This window comes from Corvus brachyrhynchos, unplaced genomic scaffold, assembly GCF_000691975.1.
Source record: "Corvus brachyrhynchos isolate BGI_N302 unplaced genomic scaffold, ASM69197v1 scaffold164, whole genome shotgun sequence".
In the NCBI taxonomy this organism is placed as follows: Eukaryota; Metazoa; Chordata; class Aves; order Passeriformes; family Corvidae; genus Corvus; species Corvus brachyrhynchos.
Genome location: NW_008237426.1, coordinates 576621 through 590813, shown reverse-complemented (window position 1 = coordinate 590813; position 14193 = coordinate 576621). Strand labels below are relative to the sequence as shown.

The 14193-nt window shown below is 48.1% G+C and overlaps 1 protein-coding gene across 4 annotated transcripts in view; it reads right to left on the bottom strand.

The window, feature by feature from the left end:
* Nucleotides 1-14193, bottom strand: part of CSNK1G1 (casein kinase 1 gamma 1) — an 89765-nt gene that overhangs the window by 38782 nt on the left and 36790 nt on the right. The window lies entirely within an intron of this gene.

Sequence of the window (14193 nt, the reverse complement as noted above, 5' to 3'; positions counted from 1 at the left end):
CCAGAGCCAGACTGCACTGCCGTGTCCTGGATCCAAAGGAGCAGCTCTGCTGAGCCCTGTGGAGCTCCCAGCCCAAGCCAAGGATCTTCAGCTCCACACTGGTTATGGAATAAAGTTGGGAAGGACTCAGGGTAACACGTCCTCAGCTCACTCAAACTCAACTCAACATTCACCGTCTTTTTGGGAAGGAGAAAAACTCGACAGATGAACTTGATGTACACATTGCAGTGTGTTGGCAGATAAGACTGGATGAAAACTTGAGATACAGGCAGCTCCGGAGCCATTCTAAGCAGTAAAAAGGGTCAGCCTAAGAAAATCTGCATAAAATTTGATGTTGTCACAGACCATCTGCATAATTTATGACGTAGCTTGGCTCTATTTCAGTGACAAGCATCGTGTCCTGGTGCCGAGTCCATTGTCACAGTGAACCACAGGAACTCCATAAATATCACCAGCAGATCCGTAAATACCTAAGAAGGATGTTGCCAACTAAAGAGACTGATGGAGGAAAAAGGACTTTTTTGCCTGGGCAGTTGGAATTGAGGTTTTTAATGGCAAGTCATCACACTGGGAGAGGACTGGAAAGGTCACACAAAGCCACGGTGTCGTGCTGTAGGTGAGCAGCTCTGGATTCAGAGACCGTGGCATGAAAAGTCACCAGCAGAGCAGAGTCTCATATTGAGGATTCAAAGGTACAACTCAACACTTGAAGTACAAACCATGATGTGTTTAATGCAGTTAATGCATGAAATCACATCAGAACTAGGAATTTCTCCATGGCATCAAACAAGAGCAATACACTAAAGGAAGAAAATACAGGCATGATATGTGCAGGTTCTCCTTTGGAGGAAAACCAGTTTATTACAGCAGAGACTGATGCGAGCAGAAATCATCTCAATTTGCTTAACGGCTTTGGTCTCGCTGCTGAGTGATTTGGCTCAGCTACATGGAAAAGGCCCCACTCCACCCTCACTCTCACAGGAAGTTTATCACCCCAATAAACACAGACTGATCGCTGCACTGGAATCCACAGGCAAATTCTGCTATTTCAGCAGAGCGATGTCTTGGAAGAAATTCAAGCTGAGCACAGCGAAAACCGAGCAAAGCATTTTGTAGATTAAAGCATCACCGCTGGAACGAGAGCAAATGCAGACATCAAAGCCAAAAACTCAAGACTTTGATTCCCCCACACTCCCGAGACTGGCCCTGGCTTTCTGGGGATGCTAAACTCTCACTGCTTCTGGGCTGCCACCAAAAGGGACTTTCCCATCCTTCCTCATGCTCTGTGGCTGAGCAATACATTGGATCAACCCAAAAAACCCTTGGCTTGATCTTGAACACAAGAACGGGAACAGTAACAAACGGCAGGATCACTGCTCTTCCAGAGAGCTTCATCTGAGCCAGACTAACACTTGGAACAACACCTTTCAGAAAGTTCCATCACACAATGAAGTGTCCTGGACGATTTGAGTAATATTCTCTTGCTGCCATATGTTTTACAGCATGACTAATGGCCCCACAACTCCTCAGACATCCAACATACTCCAAAAAACCACATTAGTTCAGGCACACAGACATTCCAAAGCCATTTCCAGGACTGGTTTTGAAACAGCAATGGGCAGAGATGCCAATCGAAGGTTATGCCCGAGGGAAATCGGAGTTTGCAGCACCTGCCCCACATGGAAGGCACGGGAGGCAGAACCCACCTGCTCCAGAAGAGCACCTGGCTTGAGGCTTTGTGTGGGCATCACAAGAGGCTCTGAATAAACCTCATAAAGAGCAAGTAAAATACACCCAAGGATGGACGAGGGAGCAAGCGCAGGAAGCTGCGCGTGGCATCTGCATCAATGGAAGGGCAAACGCCACATCCCCAAACAGCAAATCACCAGGAAACATCCAGAGCCTGTGATCAGTATCTGTAGTTTCTGAACCATCCATGGTTTTTGCTCCCATGGGGAGTTGGTTTCCACGGCCCTTCGATGAGGTGTGGCCAAACAGAGAAGCTGATGTCTTCAATTTCAAGAATTAAAGAAGAATTCAGACCCTCTCTTCGTGCAGGTTTTGACACTGAGCTCTATTGCCATCCTGAAAAAAATGCAGACACACACCAGCAGCCTCAGTGCACAGAAGGTTCTGTGTGGTTTTAAAGAGGCTCTGATGAATGGACCGTAGATTGTCACAGAATTCTCATTCAGAGCAGAAAGTTTATTTTTACAAATCACAGAACACAAAATTACACGACGAACAGCATAAATAGCAACTGTGAGAGGGCTGAATATCTATAGCTAAAATTAAACATGTTCCAAACAAATTAAACAAATTGCTTTAGAGTAGTCAACCCATTTAAGCTGATTACACTAATGAGGATCTACCCTTCTCTTAATTTTCAAATCGGAATAAAATCCTGGCTGAAAGAGAAGATTTGTGATCAACATGGACTGGGCCAAGATCTCAGCTTCTAAACCCTTCAAACATGCCCCATGTAAATCTACCTAAGCATGTTAGTTAACAGGTTATATCTGTGAGCTGGAAGTAAAAAGACTCATCCTGCCCTTCAGGGTTTGGAATAGTGTCTGCTTCAAAAACAGAAAGATGGGAGAAAAGTTGAGATTGGGCTTGTTACTGGGAATAAAGTTGGCCTAAGGGTCTTTCAGGTGTTTGATTGGATGCCTTTCAGAGATACCTTCCTTCAAAGTACAGCTGCAAAAGCTTTATGATACAGTCCTTCACCTTCAATCTTACCTGGAGGAGCTTAGAGCTTAGAGAAGGACAGAGATTTTGGGTGATTGAGAGCGTTTTCTCTTGTTTGAGAAACAGCAGTTGAGATGCGAAGGAAGACAAGCAGAAAATGCAATTTGTGACTCCAGCGCCAGCTCACTTGCAGGTGGAAAAAGAGGTGGTGGAAAAGGTCTGCCACAATCTCACCAGCCACTCCAAGGCTTCACAAACCTTGAGCTGGCAAAAGATCAGGGAAAGAACCTAAAAACAGTGATCTGATCCAACAACCACAGACAGAAATATGCATGTGGAGAAGCAGGGTTGGAGGAGCCGGAGCACGGCCGGCACTGCGGCAGCTCCAATGGTGATCACAGAGACGACCACCATGCTGTGAGTGCTGCCAGCCTGAAACGCTCCTGAACAACTTCCTCGCTCTCTTGAGCTGTGATACCGTGGTTTGAGAGCCCACAATTTACCTTTAGTTCTTCTCACTCACCTGAAGAGGGTGAAGAGCAGCCAGACCTATCCAGAGCCCCTGGCACATCTCCTGCCCCCAAACATCCTCCAGCTCCGTTGGCTCCAGCTGCTGCCAGACACTTGGCTCTCTGCTGCCAGCTTTTCACAGCGTCTTTTCCCTGCTTTGACTGGGCAATAAATCATTTCTCCTAGCAAATACTGAACGCTCTGGCACCACTGCCTAGCAGGAATTTCTGCAGCAGGACTTTCCCCTTTAGCCCATGGGTGGGGGAGGAGGAAGAGAGGCAGAGCAAGGCCCTGTTCCCAGCCTTGGATGTGGAAAAGGTGCAGCTCAAACACTCTCTGAACTCAAGAAGAAATAACTCAAGGGAGAACATCAGAAGCTGGAAGGGACCTCAAAGCTGCCATGGGCGGGGACACCTTCCACTAGACCAGGTTGCTCCAAGACCCAACCAACCTGGCTTTGAACACCTCCAGGGATGGGGAAACCTCAGGAAGGTATTGGATCAGCACCTTCTCCCCAGATGATGGCAGAGAAAGCTGAGCTTTTCATGGGAAGAGATGACACTGGGCCCACAGCAGTGCAACAGTTGGGTATGAGCTGTGAGGAGACAGAGCTACTGTCATCTCCAAGGACTTCCACGTGGACTCCAAGACTCCAGCCTCACTCCAGCTTATCTCAGGAGATGCAGGATGTATTTTATCCCTGCTGTGTTTTGTTTCGTTTTGGTAGTATTTGAATCTACAGAAAGAAAAGAGACGGGAAAAGGAACAGAAGAAAAACAGACCTGGGAAGGACAGAAGGAAGAACATATTTGTTCTTGCTGCTGGTAAAAATCCAAATGATTTGATTTTTACTTCAGTTGCAGAAAAACACATCTCAGGATCGCTGTGTTAGTAGAACAGGGTGGCATTTCATCTTCCTTGAGTGGTACAAGCTAGTTTCCTGACATCATGGCTTCACTTTATTAAACAACTCTCCACATCCACAAAGCAAGAAGCACTTGCAGAAGGGGTACCAAGGAGACAATCACATTTATATTCATAAAGATAAAAAAAGATAGGGAGGAGAATCAGCCCTAGCTGGAAAGGTCGAATGCAGGAAAACTTTCAAAATCTGGGAAACTCACCTAGAAATACCCATTTACAGGCAGTTTTTTAGCTCTGAGAACTAAATTAGTCAAGTGAAATTGTTTCAGTTCTTGACAAACACAAAAGAATAAAGCACAGCACAATAAATTGCTTTTTTGGCAAGTTTCAAAAGACTGAATTCACATTTCTAGGGCTCGGGGGAAACGACTGCACTCAAATCTCCATGTTACTGTTGGATTTTATATCCAACACGTCTTGTTACAGTGATGATAGCAGCTGGCACATAGAACACCACCTTAAGAGAAGGACAAAACCAGTGAAGAATTTTAGAAGAGTTATTTTAAACCACACAAAAAAGGTCTAGCTTAAGTTCTGTCTTAATTACCTTTTCCCACACACCTGCAATACAAGGACAAGGATGAAAGAAAACCATTGGAACAGCTGCCCAGGGCAGTGGTAGAGTCACTCAACAACATCCCTGGAGGGACTTAAAAGCCATGTGGATGTGGCACCTGGGGACACGGGTTCCTGGTGGCCTTGATGGTCTGAGGGGGGCTTCTTTTCCAACCTAAACGATTCCATGATTCTGCTCCACTGCAGGTCACACAGCCATGTGAGCTCTGCCAGGCACACCACAACTGTGTGGCCAACTGGGTTCTGCTGATCAAGAACACCCACAAAAACCCAACCAAAAAGAAAAAAAGAAAGAAACAAGTTCCACTCCACCTCCCCTCCCCCCCCCTCAAAAAAAAAAAAAAAAAAAAATCTAAGGAGCCATTGTTCCTGATCAGTTTTCCTTTGCTGTGCAATTCCCTAGCCCTACCTGCTGAGAGGGAGTTAAGTGGCAGGTTTGGGCCACTTCATCTGAACCAGGTAACAGAGAAGTTGAGATGAAATCACAGGTCCTTGATAATTTTCTTTTCTTTTGAGAACAAGTTCACAGAATCATGGAATATCCTGAGCTGGAAGGGACTTACAAGGACCAATGAGTCCAGCTTCTGTCCCTGCACAGACACCCCAACAATCCCACCCTGTCCCTGGGAGCGTTGTCCAAACGCTCCTGGAGCTCTGGCAGCCTCGGGGGCCGTGCCCATTCCCTGGGGAGCCTGGGCAGTGCCCAGCACCCTCTGGGGGAAGAGCCTTTTCCCAATATCCAGCCTAAACCTCCCTGACACAGCTCCAGCCGTTCCCTCAGGTGCTGTTCCTGGTCACAGGGGGCAGAGATCAGAGCTGCTCCTCAGGAACACGTTATGCACATGAAGTGATGCGTGTTTATGACATTACAGGCATAATCTTAAGAAAAATCAACAACAAAAGTTCTTGGTTGCTCAGCAGCACCCAAATTGAACTCCAGAAGCAGTTCCAGGGAAGAGGCTACTTCTAGGCAGATGAAAAATGCCACGAAAGCAGCAAAAACAAATTGCTTGTGCTGAATTGCTCCTTCTGCTGCCCAGAGAACCATTTCGGTTTGATCACACCAAGTCCCGGGTGGCCCCTGCCCTTCCTCAGCTTGTCTCCATTGGAGACTGCTGGCTGGAGGCAGAGCTCTTCCCTGCTTCCTCCCAGCTGGTGGCACTGCCACGATGACAATGCAGGGAGGGTCTGACAGCCACAGCGCTGAGCCCTGGCCACAGTCACTCTCACCAGGATGGCGTAAGGCAAAACTGGCAAACACCAGGCAGGATTTGTCCTGGATCCAACAGCATTTTTAACTGGGATGGCAGATTAGTGGGTCAGATCCAGGTGGACAAAGCAGACAGTGGTATCAGACACGCACCTTTGGGGGCTCGGGAGGAAGATGATGCTCGGCCTTGCTCAGGCAGCTGAAGGGCAGATTCCCACCAGACTGTGGGGGGACAATCCGGTGCCATTTCTGGCAGCACAGCCCTATGTGTGATCCCACAGCTGTGCTGGGATCTGCCTGCAAAGCTGTGGTGCAGCTCGGGCCCCAGTACCCATACTGGTCCCACTGGGAGGGTGGATTTTTGCAGGTTTGCCCCTGCGGCGGCATCAAACTAGAAAGTGATGATGAGAATCAAAGGCACATAAACTCTCCACAAGAAGCCAAGAGACTGGCATCCATCCGTCCCATCACTACTGTAGGATTGGAGGGAAAAAGAGATTTTTCACATGAGTAGGAAAGTGTTACCCACACGGTTCTTCCAGCCTGAGGGAAAACCTCCCACTCCCTCTTATCGCAGGAGAACCTGCTGCCAAACAGAAGTTCAGAGGCGCTAAATCAGATCCTACCTCCAGATATCATCTCTGTTTCACCTTAAGAGAGCCGAGTAGGAGCAGGTAGGAATGGAATTTTAAAGGAAAAACTGCCACATTCAGACAGAAAAATTATTACAAAATTTCAGAACTCCAGCCTGACCCATCACAGACTCAGGGGCAGAGCCTGTGGCTTATCTTTTAGCAATGGGAGGAGGTTTTTCAATAGCAGGCAGGGCACAGCTCCAAAACACAAATTCCAAACCCACTGGAGAGCCGGTCAGGGAGGTGGGCAGCCCTCCATCCCAGGACTTCACTGGTGTCAAACCTCCCTGGCACAGCTCAGTGTTTCACCTTAAAAACCTCCAGTGTGTGCAGGATGCCTCTGCTGTGTTGGAAGGGATCCCACTAAATCAGGCACCCACCTTCCAAAAGGGAAAGAAATCAAGGCAGTGCTCAACACCTGACACAGCAGCCCCCCTGAAAACTGACTTTATAGCTTTAGACCTCAATTAGTTTCTAAGTGCAGCATTCCCATGGCTTGAAGAATGTTCATAGAAGGGGTAGGAAAAGGGGACAAGCAGAACAGCCAACCAACTCCTACATCCTTATTAATTATCCTGGCCCACATCGACAAACTGGATTTATCATTCAATAATACAACATAAATACAAACTCCAGAATTTATCTTCAAACACCACGTGTCATATGGACTCCCCATTACTGGAAATATTCAAGTCCAGGTTGGACAGGGCTTGGAGCAACCTGGGATAGTGGAAGGTGTCCCTGCCCATGGCAGGGGGGGGGATGAGATGAGCATTAAGGTGCCTCCCAACCCAAACCAGTCTGTGGTTCTGTGGCCTTCACCTCCCCACTCTGATGGCTGAGGCACTCCAGTTTCCAAGCACAGCCTGGGCGACAGCCAGCAGGAGATATTTTGACTCCAGGTTTTCTAGAAAGTACCAGAAGCAGCACAGAGACCTTCATGACTAAATGTCTGTCCCTCTCCTCGAGCCCTGCAGGATCCTCAGAGCAGCAGTGCATCCCACAGCCCACAACCAGCTCTCAGCGGACATCGCTGACTACAAGGAGAGCCCAGTGAGGCATCTGGGATGACTTGGATGACTCCAGACGCTACAGGTTTATGGCCATGACAGGCTCCAAGGAAAAGTGTCTGCAGGAAAGGCATTTTCCAGCTTCCCAGCATCCTGCTGTTCCCCTCCACGCGCTGCCTGGAGTCGCTGGCGTTTGATTTGTGATTACTGCCACGAATACCGGAAGAGTATGAGATGTATCAGGACTTTTCAGAATATAAAAAGGAAACTGCCTTACTCTCGTATTCAAATATTAATGGCCTTGCTTTAAAAGCATCTGATAGCTTCCAATTGACAAAACCTAAATTTAGCCCAAGGAAGTCAAAACTTCTGATGCTGAGATGCTGAAATGTGCACATTCAGGAAGCCCTTCCTAACAAGGGAACGGCCACATGAAGAAAAAGCCAAGTATTGTTAAACAGTAAAACGTAATTCTCTGGAGATCAACAGCAAGCCAGCTCTGAAAGCAGCAGGCTGTAACTGAGCACTTTACAGTAATCCACTACATTTCATTCTGCAATTCAAAAGCTTGGAAGTCTGGGATCCCTCAAGTTCAAGCTCCTGACTTTACAATGAAGCCGCTGATCACAATTCCTTAAGATGTAGCTCAGTGTGAGGGTCTCCACTTTTCAGGAGAATTGCTGAGCATCTCCACCTAATGCCAAGGGCACATTTCTGTGCACGATTCGAGAATGAAGACGTTTTTCCTCGCTGGTAGAAAATTAACCCAACATCTTAAAACCGTCGGGTCTATTGAAGGCATCTGAGGTAGAGAATGACTGACATGAGATGTGTCCCAAAGTTGTTTCCCTTGCAAATGGATGTCAGTTTTGTATCACCTTGCACAGATGAGTCATTTATTAAATACTCAGAGTCACTGAACACTGGCAATCTGAAATATTTCCAGTATTTCAAAGGAGGAGGCTGCAGTGCTTATCCGGAGCGTTGCAGTGTGACAGGTATGAACGAACCCTTCCACACAACATGCAAGACACAAAATACCTCAGGTGACAGCCACGTGTTGCTCCACACCACTCCAAACCCACCTTGGGGTGCAGAAGGGCAATTCCTGGAAGTGTTCAAGGCCAGGTTGGACAGAGCTCTGAGCAAGCCAGTCTAGTGGAAGGTGTCCCTGCCCATATGGCCACAAGATGGCCTTTAAGGTCCCTTCCAACCCAAACCACTCTATGATTTTATGATCATCCCCACCCAGCAGCTCCATCCCCCTGCCAAACCAGCCCCCTGCTGAGGGGTGACCTGGCTCAGCTCCCGGCCACAGCAATGTTTCCATCCAGGTGGCAAATACAAGTGGGAATTCTGAAGATTAAAGTCACTGTGGCCCCGGTTAATGGATATGTTCACACTTCTTAATTAAAGAAGGGTGGGGACCTCTTGCACTAACCCTCCCTCACATGGCCTCGAGGTGCTCCCGCTCCCTTGGGGAAGAGTGCTGTGCACAACGACCTCCCTGTGAAATCGTGGTGTTGGCAACTCCACCAAGGCGACTTGTTTACATCCATCCTGTAACGAGCTTTACCAAAATGACCCATGATTGCCATGTGAAAGACAGCATTGTGCAACTGGCACGGAAAGAATTTCTTCACGAAGCACAGCCATACGTACAAAGTGCGTGTGGGTAAAGCAAGAGCAACACAGAAAAACGTGCTCAAGGCGGGCAATCCCGACAGGAGAACTCCATAGGCAGCACGGATAGCAGACAGCTCAGCCTCACTGAGGAATATATATGCAAATACTGACTAGACTATGCAAAGGCTCGGTTATTTATACCCCCTTCATTTCCCTCGGTCCTACCTCCTGACAAGTAAACAGACTGCTTCGCTCTGGCGAGTTGTGCAACACAGAGAGGTCCCAAAGTAAACACACAGACTCCATACTTCATTAGAGGTGAACTTGTTTACAGAGCAGGAATTAAAACAAACCCAGAGAATCCGTCAATATTCTATATGTACTGACACAGCCCTCCCTGACTCAGAACATTCTGCTCCTACACTGTGACTCATCCACTGCGTGGGCTTGGGACAGCAGAGATCTCGGTTTCCTGGGATTCTCCAGCGTATCAGACTCCTCTTCTGCTCCCCACTACGCCACTGTGGAGGCTCATGACGTCCAACATCCACCTGCCAGTGTCACCTGCCTGTGCTGGGGATGACCATTGGTACAGAGGCACGGCACAGAACTGAACGCGCGGTGCCACGTGTCCGAATGAATCACATGTGCCAAGGTGGGACTGCGAAGGGTGGGGGCAGGTGTGACTCATCTGCCAGCTGATATAAAAATAAACTACTACTGAATCAAAAATGCATGACTTCTGCACACGATGTGCACAGGCAGAAGCTGTCACTATGTGGAAACTTGAGCATCAGCTCCATGCAGCCAAAAGAAAGCCAGAAGCATGCAGTGCTCCATTTTACCTTCCAGAGGTGATGCTCACAGGGAAGGCACTACACATGGCCTCAGCAGGGAGAGATGCCAGAGGTGCTTTGAAATGTGGTAACAAATCCCAGAATGGTTTGGGTTGGAAGGGACCTTAAAGTCCACCTCATTTCATCCCCTGCCATGGGCAGGGACACCTTTCACTAGACCCGTCCAACCTGGCCTTGGACACTTCTAGGAATGGGGCACCCTGTGCCAGGGCCTCACCACCCTCACAGCCAGGAATTCCTTCCCAATATCTCATCCAGCCCTGCCTTCTGGCAGTAGGAAGCCATTCCCTGTGTCCTGTCCCTCCATGCCTTGTCCCCAGTCCCTCTCCAGCTCTCCTGGAGCCCCTTTAGGCCCTGCAAGGGGCTCTGAGCTCTCCCTGGAGCCTTCTCCTCTCCAGGTGAGCACCCCCAGCTCTCCCAGCCTGGCTCCAGAGCAGAGGGGCTCCAGCCCTGGCAGCATCTCCATGACCTCCTCTGGACTTGTTCCTGAAGAGAAGATTAGATTTTTCTAACCTGGAATCAGCCTTAAAACAGAAAGACCATTCCTGTTATCCACAAGCAAACAGAGCCCACAGGACAGAGCCAATGGAATCACTGAGACCTTGGTGTGCCACCAGCAGGACCCAGCTGCTGCAGGACTCCTGCAAGCCGTGGGAAAAGCAGTTGCTTTTATTCATCCCAAACCAAGCAGGAGTGTCCTGGGATGCTGCTGGGTGAGCAGGGGGCAGTTCAAGCAAAGTCAAAGCTTTGTCCTTTGGTAATTGCCCAGGAAGTGGAACCATTCCAGGAGCCAGGAGCAGTCTGTTTGACCATGGACAAATAACTCAGTTTATTCCACAAACTTCAAGTACAGGGGACAAATGACACGTTCAAGTGACTTATCCAATACTGGAAACACGTCGGAGACTTGAACTGCTTCTGGCAGCACTTGGAGATGCAAAAGCATTGGGTCAAGTCAGAGGGGGAGCTCCTCTTGTCCCCAAGGTATGGAAGCAGCGGATTCAAGCAGCTGTACAAAGCCTCAGAGCAAGGAGAAGCCCAGGAACTGAGGAACCAGCCTTGGGGAGGAGGGAATACCTGGAACAGCCAATCCTCAAGGAGGATCATAGAGCAAGAGCCTAATTTTGGGGAACAACTACCACACTTGGACTGTGCTGCTCATGTTCATGCTCAGGTAGGTGCTGCCACCAGGACTGACTGTGCCACCACCAGTAAAGTGAGATCCCGGGCATAGACCAGGACGACTCCAGTCAGGATGCTGGTGGCAAGCTCCTGTGGATTTTAGGACAAAGAACAACTATGAAACGGTTCAGTACAACACTGGCATTAGAGGACTGATGAGAGCAACGCAACTAGTTTGCACAGAGATTGTTAAAACTGCTTCAGTTACCTTGGGGAGCAAATGGATCATATCCCAGACTACCTAAAACCTGAAGGAATTACATTTCCTAAAGGAAAGATGTCCTTTCCTGAGACACCCTACGGACTGACCATCAGGTCTCTGACTCCCTGCCCACGCTTTGCTGTTTTGTTTTGCTGCTCACATGAAGGTAAAGCACTCAGACACTATTTTAGGTTATTAAATATTTAATTCCACAGCGAGGAAGAAGAAGCCAGCAGATGGTCAGTGTGCGGCAGGGCCTTGCTTGACTTCTGGGAGGAGAAAAGTTCAAGGAAGAATCACGAAAATCTGTTTCTGTGCGCAAACATTCCTCCAGTTAGAGGAAGAGGAAGGGAATTACAGGGCAGCTGTTAGTTTCCCTAAAACAGGGAGGCACTAAAACATCAGAGACAGCATCAAATATCCAAAGCAGCACATCAGAGACGTCTGTTAGTTGGTTACTCCTGACCCAGGACTTTCTCTGAATCCACTGGATCCATCCACCAGTATTGAGCTGTTCTGAGAAGGACCAAGAAGAGCCACATTCCTACAGTTTCGATCCCTTTGACAAACTTCTCCCTGCTCCACCACTTAATCTAGTGTGAAGCATCTTAGGATGTCTGAGACAGATGAAATCCAGTCTGTTCCTTGGCTAATCCAAGGTGACTAGGGATCCTCATTGGAGCCACGTGGCAGGCAGAGAAACTGGTGCTGCTGGGAGGGAACAGATGCAACTTCAGTGCCCTGTCAGAAAGTCTTGGAACATCAAAGCTGATGGAGCACGTGGCACAGGGAGCCACAGAGTCACTGTGAAAGGAAGAGGCAGTTACCGCATCCTCTGTTCATGTGGAAACATCTCACATGGAAGCTCATCTCAGGATTCAGCTTCTGAATTACTACTACAGCTATTTGCTACTCTGTCCAACCGCACCAAGGGAAATGCAAAACTTGACTAAACAGCTTAGAAAAAGGAAAAAAAATGCTATTTTCACTAGTTTTTGATGATGACAAGTGAAGCAGGTATTGATACCTGCATACATCCTTCAGGCACTGGCCAAGTAGGTTGCTCCCTTCCAGCCAAAGTTTTTCTCTGACTACTACCAAAGAGTAATACATTTAAAAATGTTTATTCTGAACATCCAAGAAGGAAATCACCATTAAAACTCTTCTTTTTAGGAAAAAAACCCCCCATTTCTCTCCCAAAGCTGCCGGTGATCACAACTTTGACGTCTCAGAGCTCACTGGGACCATCTGGCTGCACACGCAGCTGAACGCGGCCGCCGCGCTGCCGAGGGGACGAGGCGGCTCCCGCGGCGTCACCGCCAGGCTCCCTCTGCTCTCCCTCCTTCAGCTAACGGTGGGAGCTTCAGCCAGCCACGTCATTTGGCAGGATTAATTGGCTAATTTATTGAGCAGAATGTCACATGCAACGCTACTGTTGTTCTCTCTGAGTCATGCACACCATGGGTTTGGACACCTCTAGTCTTGGTTTGGCAAGCGTATGACAATTCCAAGTAACCAGACATCTCTACTGGAAGTTCAAGCCTGGCTGTTCGAGCAGTTTCAGAGCAAGGACCATTAAGGGGAGCCTGGCACTAGCAACATCACTGAGAACAGACCCCTCTATTTCCCCAAAGCTGGCACTCACTTAGTTCTGATCTGTTTTCCCAGCCAGACACTCTTCCCCTAATTGCTGGTGCAGGCACCAAGTCAAGCCTCCCTGCTCCTGGCAGGCTGACTCCACCAAAATTTGTTTTGTTCAGATTCCAGGTTTCATGGTGAGACCAGAACTGTAGTTCACATCCTCCACTCGAGTCTTGGCCGATTTCCAATTGTTCTAGCAAACTGCAGCACAAGAGCTTCTAATGGCATCCAACAGCTCCTCAGAGCTGGGTGTGCGGCACCCGTGGGACCACACAGAGAGAGAAACAGAGTCAGGTTGTTCAGGCAGCTTCTCAACAGTCCCTTGACAAATGCTCCGAGACAGTAAATTAGAGACTAGGAAGGATCCCTGGCAGTGTCCAAGGCCAGGCTGGACGGGGCTTGGAGCACCCTGGTCTAGTGGAAGGTGTCCCTGTTCATGCAGAGGGTGAAATGAGATGGGCTTTAAGGTCCTTCCCACCCAAACCAGTCCATGATTCCATGAATGCTCTGAGTGGTTAAGTATTACAGGATGGAAAGCTTAAATTCTTTAGGAACAGGAGAAAACCTCAAAATATTTAATCTAACCAAAATAAAGCCATTCCTTCAAATTTTGATCAGTTTTATAATTCCTTAATAACATCTTTAAAGAGTGGAAGGAAGCCAAGTGGTGTAGAAAAAGCAGACTGGGATTCATTCATGTGTCACAAGACATGTGGGCTGGGGTATCCCAGAAATCACAAGCACCAACAGAACTCCAGCAGGAAGTTCAACTTAGTGTTTTGGTAATATATTATTACCAAAGTATTTCTGGGTGTCCATCAGACATCCTCTGCAATTGGAAGCTGGGTCCATTCAGGGAAAACAGGAAAAATAAAATCAGAAGTGTAAAAAAACTACAGTCATGTAAGAAATTTGTCAAAACCCGAAGTCAACGCATGATCAAGGCACAGAAGGAGCAGAGATGTTGTTGCTTCACAGAGACTTCCTTGAGCAGTGGAACACCCTGTACGAGGCTGTGGAAATCCTTGGCATGGGAAACAGCATGTGCTAAAAGGCTCTTCAGGTTTAAAAAACAACCATAAATTCAGGGAAGAAAAATCCAAACACTGTTAGACACAACTCCAGCTCT